Here is a 7,621-nt window from a genome sequence, read left to right on the forward strand (position 1 = left end):
CGGCTTGCGTCACACAAGGCTCGCGAGGTATCCCTTCCCTTGATCTCTCCGCCCCTCGCGAGCCAGCCTGGTGAGGCCACCCCTGAGGAGGTCTTGCTTCATCCGCCTCGCGCGGCTCTGCCCCTTGCGAGGTTCTTGAGTGTTTGCTCGTGAAGATGGGCCGTATAGGGCCGCTGGTGGAGCCATGCTGTGGGCCGTAGGCAGGCAAGTCTGGGAACCCCCGTTCCCAGAACACCGACAGTATCCACTACGCAAATCAACTTTGGAGAATATTGTAGAGCCACTCAATTCATCAAGCATATCATCTAGCCTAGGAATAGGATGACGATAACGAATAGTAATATTATTAATGCCTCTACAATCAACACACATACGCGGCATACCATCCTTTTTAGGCACTAGTATAATAGGAACAGCACAAGGACTAAGAGATTCGCGTATATAACCTTTGTCGAGCAGCTCCTGTACTTGACGCATAATCTCCTTCGTCTCCCCTGGATTGGTACGATATGGTGCACGGTTGGGTAGCGATGCACCGGGAATTAATTCAATTTGATGCTCAATCCCTAGAATAGGTGGTAATCCCGGTGGCACATCTTGTGGAAAGACGTCAGCGAACTCCTGCAAAATGTGAGTGACAGCAAGGGGCAAAGAGGAAGGCACGTCCTTGAATGAAAATAATGCCTCTTTGCACACAAAAGCATGGCAAACATATTTGCTGAAATCTAGCTCATCAATATCAGATTTTGTGGCAAGTAAACATGTACTTTTCAATTTAATTTCAGAAGCAAAACTAGATGGTTTATTATTAGGTTTCAGTTGTTGCTCAAATTATTTTGCCACAATCTGATTTTCACTCTTATTTTTCTCCTGTTTTGCTTTATTAACTCTATTAACATCATCTTTCAAAATGGAATCAGGAGTCATAGGAAGAAAAGTAATATGTTTGTCCTTATGAACAAGAGTATACTGATTGTTTCTACCATGGTGTACAGAATTTTTATCAAATTGCCATGGTCTACCAAGTAATAGGGAACATGCTTACACAGGTACCACATCACAATCAACATAATCAGCATATGTAGAGATACTAAAATGCACACGAACAGTATGTGTTACCTTAACCTTGCCGTTGTTGTTGAACCATTGGATGTAGTAAGGATGTGGATGTGGTCTTGTGGTGAGAGATAGCTTCTCCACCATCTCCATACTAGCCAAGTTGTTGCAGCTCCCTCCATCAATGATGACGCGAACAGAACGTTCCTTCACAACTCCCTTTGTATGGAACAAATTATGCCTCTAATTTTTCTCAGCTTGTGTATCCTGCACACTCAAAACACGTTGAGCAACTAAACATTCATACCTGTCAGCATCTTCAGCGGCCAAGTATTGTGTCTCATGATCAGAATCATCTCCACTGTGTTCTTCATGTGTAATAAGAGTCAAAGTCTCCTCATCATAGTCACTAGCGGACTCATGCCAACCATCCTCGGTAGCAATCATCACACGCTGAGATTTACATTGTCTCGCAAAATTTCCTCTTCCCTTACAACGACGAAAAATAATATCACTTGTGTGCCCTGTTGATGGCATGGAATAAGAAGAGCTCTGCGCAGGCCCAACAGGTGTGCTCTTGGCAGATAGTGGTGGTTCTGCCTGCTTTCTTGTATCATGCCTGGAGGTGGCACCTGATGGAGTTGCTGGTGTAGTGGAAGTAGAGGATGCACGTGGTGTCCATGATGTAGATCGACCTGCAGAAAAGTTAGTTCGCGCCAATGCCTATCAATCCTGCACTTCATGTTCAACTTTACAAGCAAGATGGAATAAATGAGTGATATTATTATACCCCTTATACTCTAGAATGGTCTGAATCTCTCTATTTAATACACCCATAAAACGTGCAAGCATAGCTTCATTCTCCTCAACAATACCACATCTAATCATGCTAGTTTGTAATTCCTGATGATATTCTTCTACAGAAATTTTTTCCTTGTCTTAAACGCTGCAATTTTTGAAGTAATTCACGTTGATAATATGGTGGAACCCAACGAGTAGGCATAGCAGTTTTCAAAGCAGCCCAGGTAGCTAGAATAGGATATAATCTACAATATTCAGACCACCAAACACATGCAAAGCTAGTGAAAGCACAAACAGCAGCAGGAACACGTCTCTCCTAAGGATATTGTAAACATGTAAATCGTTGTTCAGTTTCTAACTCCCAAGTAAGATATATATCAGGAACATATCTACCCTCAAATGGTGGAATATTCAATTTCAGTTTAGGGAGATGGTCATGATCTCGTACCTGAGGGGGAGCCCTACCATTGCCATTATTTGCATGTGGACGAGCGAGTGCTCGTGGTGCTGGTGGTTGCACATAGTTCTGATTTTGATCAACCTCATCCTCGTAATCTCGCGCATAATCATCGTCCTCGTCATTAGCAGCAAGAGCCACAGAAGTATCAACAGTAGCACCAACAGTTTGGCCAGGCGCAAGGGGGACACGGCTCGCTCGGCGGAGGGCTGTTTCACGACATGGAGGTAGTAGTAGTAGTAGTAGTTGTTGTTGTTGTTGTAGAGGTGCGTTAGGTGCAGCCGGTGGTGGAGGTGGAAGACGCGCGAGCAATTCATTAAACTTGTTATCGAGCTTTGTTTTGAACGTCTTCTCCATGCCATCTATCTTCTCCATGGCCTCTTCAAATCTGTTTAGCACATCTTGCACCTGTCCACTCATCATTTGCTGAAATTTATCATGCAACTCCTTATTCGTCATGTTCTCCTAGTTAGTCTCATCGACTTGTGATCCTGCCATGGTTAGTAGCAATAGAAACACACAAGAATATGATCCTACAGACTACTAGAAAATGGTCGTGGTGGGTGACACAAATCTGTCAAGCAAATCTCAAATTCTTACCATTTCTTACCCGGCAGCAGGCGGTGATCAGCAACCGATGTAGTCAAAACTCTCAAAGCTTGGATAGAGCGATTACCAAGGAGAGTCAAACGCACGACGTAGATTTATGTGGGGCTAGGAATGCTTGAAATATGGTAGCAAAAATATTAGCAATAATCAATTCAGAGAAGAAAAGTTGAATAAACGCTCAACGACGGTACTGTGCTGGTCCTAGGCTAGACCGTGCTAGAGACGCGAGCCTAGAACAGTACCAAAATCACGGCGCTGCACGTAAACAAGGGAAAAGCACACTCTGGAATTTTATTTTTTTCGCTCTGTTTTTTTTGGCGCTCATCTTTTTTTGCGAAAAATCACTTATAATGGCATGTGTCTCAAAACTCTTCCCAGGTCAAACTGACAGGATGGGCACGATTTTTTTTGACTTTTTTCCCCGAAAATCAGGGCAGCGACGACAAAAAAGTGCAACAAAAAATCACTATGATGGCATGTCGCTCAAAAGACTCAGAAAAGCCTAAAAATAGGATAGGGAAAAAATTCCTGCAAAATTTTTTGCCTAAAAACTGCCCGGGGGTCTCCAGCCTCTTTTTTCTTTTTTCCGAAACATGCTCAGGCAAGGAAACACGAATCGGAAATTAGACGGATCTCGAAAACAAACCTAATATGAAAGGACTCGGATTGGTGGTGGATATATGGTGGTAGGATATGGCAGCGGTGATGGTATATGGATACGGATTGGTCGTGGTATATGGATACAGATTGGTGATGGTATATGCAGACGGATCGGTGGCATATAAGCGGTGGTGGTAGATGGCAGGGGCGATGATGATGGTGCGGCGGCGGCGTGAAAACTTATGACCAGAACTCGAAACTCTAAAAGACTAGACTCTAAGACTAGCAACTACACACGATGATGCAATCGCAAATTCAACAAAGCAAAATACTGAAAAGACTATGCAAAGGCTCAGACTGGTTCGGATATGATGAACTAACCCTAATTTTTTGGCTTTTTCGTGGACTGTAGGTATGAAGAACAGACTTGATCTAAACTACGAAAAACTATAAAATCTGACCGAGCAACCTGGAAACCTGATACCACTTGATAGAGGCAAAGGTGTCCCGTCTTTCGATGAGATGGTGGCTATCGTTTTGGAGGAAGTCGACTTTGACGATCCGACTATGAATGTGGGAAGACATCGAGCCTTAGCAGTCGCTAAACCAACTCCGAGAGGTTATTGACCACGTCGGAGCATGATCAACCTGACCATGAAGGTCTGTTTCCTGCAGGCAAGCGAAGAACAAGCAAGAAACTAAGATTGCAATCTGGATATTGCGAATATAATAGGAAAACTTTATTGATCAAGGTGGGGTTCTGTGACACCTTTGTCTGGTCGTTGAACACAAACGAAGTATGCGAAGTTGTAGCTATGGCGAACTTTAATCTAAACAAAACCCAAAGTCTAAACGATGCCCTAATGGCTGTATATATGGAGGAAGAGGGGGCGATTTCGTGGCCCTTGGAGGGGGGTCCGAAACCAACCCTAACTCCTGTTTCCCCACACATACGGACTCTAAAAACAGCCTATACCTAATTATTTCAAAAATACATGGGCCTGGCCCAATAATAAGGTGACGCGGCACCTAGAATAGCCTCTGGACAAAATTTATGAAGTGGCATCTTGTATATTTCGTCCAAGGCTTCATGCAGTCCTTATGGTGGCTTCAAAGTCCTGAAATCATCACTTGTAACTCCGTTCTTGATCCCCTTGTGCATGCCATCATCTCCATGCTTGGTCTTGCTCCAGTGTTCATCCCCCTTATCCATGCCAGGCCCTTCATTTGTAAGCAAAACAAATGTATCCAATTTAGGCAGCATCATATTCTCATGAACAATAGAATCATTACCAAGAAATGAAAGTACTTGATAATTTAATTAGCGTGCGCGAGCTCTAGTGATTGGTCCAGTATGTATAGCAGCAGGGGTTGTGGGTGTAACAATGGTATTGATGTCCTCATCAGACCCACTCGGCTGCGAGACGTCAAGAAGTTCACCGGGTGCTTGGCATCTCTCAGCTGCTTCATTAGTTGGCTGGGCGAGAAGGCTATTCCCCTGTACCAGCTAATGAAGAAAACCACTTGCTTCGAGTGGAACGACAAGGCGGACAAGGTCTTCCTCCAACTCAAGAAGATGCTGACCACACCACCTGTCCTGGCGGCTCCGGCTGTTAAGGAGCCCATGCTCCTCTACATCGCCGGCACAAGCCGGGTGGTCAGCACCATCATCGCGGTCAAGCGCCCAGAAGACGGCAGGGCACAGTCGGTCCAGAGGCATGTCTACTAATTGAGCGAGGTGTTGTCGGCCTCCAAGCAGAATTACCCCCACTATGAGAAGATGTGCTACGGCATGTACTTTGCCGCCAAGAAGCTCAAGCAGTATTTCCAAGAGCACTCCATCACGGTCGTCTGCACCGCCCCACTTGCCGAGATCATAGGCAACAGAGATGCATCAGGCCGGGTGGCGAAGTAGGCCATTGAGCTAGCTCCCCACACCATCCTCTACCAGCCTCGCACCGCCATCAAGTCCCAAGCGCTGGCCGACTTCCTCGTCGACTGGGACGAGACCCAGTACATGCCGCCAGTGCCAGATTCCACCCACTGGCGGATGCACTTTGATGGCATGAAGATACGCACTGGTTTGGGAGCCGGCATCATCCTGACCTCTCCCAAAGGCAACAAGCTCAGATACACGCTAAAGATTCTATTTGCCGCCTCCAACAACGTGGCCGAGTAGGAGGCACTCATCCACGGGCTCCAACTAGCCAAAGAGATTGGTATCCACCGAGTGCTGTGTTACGGCAAATCGGACTTGGTGGTCCAGCAGTCTTCTGGCGACTGGGACGCCAAGGATGCGAACATGGTGAGCTACCGCTTCCTCATCCAACAGATCAATGGGTACTTTGACACGTGCGAGTTCCTTCACGTGCCACGAGCCGACCACGAGCAAGCAGATGCCCTGGCACGGATTGGCTCCACCCGGCAGGCCATACCAGCCGGCGTCTCCCTCCAGTGCCTGCGCAAGCCGTCTATCAAGCCTTCGCTAGAATCAGAGTCCATATTCGTGTCGGCTGCTCCCGAAACAGTCGGATCTGGCTCGGGGACTGCATCAGTCATACCTAGCCCGGGGACTTCAGAACCCGGCCCGGGGGCTGCAGCACCCGACCCGGGGACTTTGGCAGGCGGCTCAGGGACTGTAGCAGTCGCACCCGGTCCGGGACTTCAGAACCCAGCCCGGAGGCTGCAGCAATTGACTTGGGGACTTCAACGACACACCACGTGGCGGCCGACTCCAACCTGCCACCTCCCAACCCAACTGCCCTACTACCAGTGACCGTGGTGACAGTGTGTAACGCCCCGTATGTAACTTTCCATATATGTATTCCAACTCTTGCCATTTGCGGCTCTAAGTTATGATATTCCCTCGTGGTTGGGTTTTGTCTTCGGTTTGCATGTTGTCCATGTCATGCATCTCATATCATGTCATCATGTGCATCGCATTTGCATACGTGTTCGCCTCATGCATCCGAGCATTTTCCCCGTTGTCCGTTTTGCTTTCCGGCACTCCTATGCCCTCCGGCGCCTCCCTTTTGCCTCTTTTCGTGTGCGAGTGTTAAACGTTCTTGGATTGGACCGATATTTGCCAAGCGGCCTTGGTATGCCACCGGTAGACAGCCTATCAAGTTTCGTGCCATTTGGAGTTCGTTTGATACTCCAACGATTAACTGAGGAACTGTAAAGGCCTCGTGTGTGTTGCAACCCAACACCCCTCCAAAGTGGCCCAAAACCCATTCAAACCCCCTCCATCCTCTCGGCCGTTCCATCACGATCGCGTGGCCAAAAACAACACCTCATTTGGACTCTCCTAGCCCCCTCTAGCTATAAATAGGTCTTCCCCGTTCAAAATCGCAGGCGAAACCCTAGCCCCGCTCCCTCTCCGCCGCGGGACGTGTCCGCCGGCGCCGGACAATTCTACCACCGCCGCCCGCAGCCAACAGAGGCATGCCACCTGTCCCTGGCCGCCGCGCCGCCGCCAGGCCGGCTCGGGCCCATCGTCGGCCCTCCCGGCCAGGGCCGCGCGTGCCGCCACCTCCCGCATCGTCCCCGCGCACCCGAGAGCACGTCCCCGTCGCCATGCTCCTCCGCGCCGCCCGCCGCCACCGGAGCCGGCCGCGCCCGCCGCGACCGGAGCTCGCCGGCGCCCACTGCTCCGCCACCGCGAGCCGCCGCCATCTCCGCCGGCCTGTGCACCACCACCTCGCCGGCAACCGCTCCGCCGCCCCTCCGTCCGAAGCTCCGGCCACCACGTCCCTCAGTTCCGGCGAGTCTCCCATCTCCGGTGAGCTCTACCTCCATCTCCGGCGAACTCGCGCCCTCCTCGGTTCACGCGCTAGATCTGAGAAACCCTAGGTCGAATTTTGCCTAAGTCAACTTTCTGTTATTTTTCCTAGCCATGTTCATCGCATCATAACTCTGTCATCGTAGCTCGGTTTCGTGCGTGTGGCATATCGAAATGTTCATTAGGACGTTCTTTTCATTTCATTCCATTGCACCATGCTTGTTTGAGTCCATCTTGATGCCTAAAATGCTGTTGCAAGAGTGCTATAAAATGTTAGTTTCTGTTTCTTTACAGATTATGGGCATTTGTCATTTTTG

Source organism: Triticum urartu, chromosome 1A (genome assembly GCF_056163025.1).
Source record: "Triticum urartu cultivar PI428250 chromosome 1A, HENAU_Tu73, whole genome shotgun sequence".
NCBI classification, from domain to species: Eukaryota; Viridiplantae; Streptophyta; class Magnoliopsida; order Poales; family Poaceae; genus Triticum; species Triticum urartu.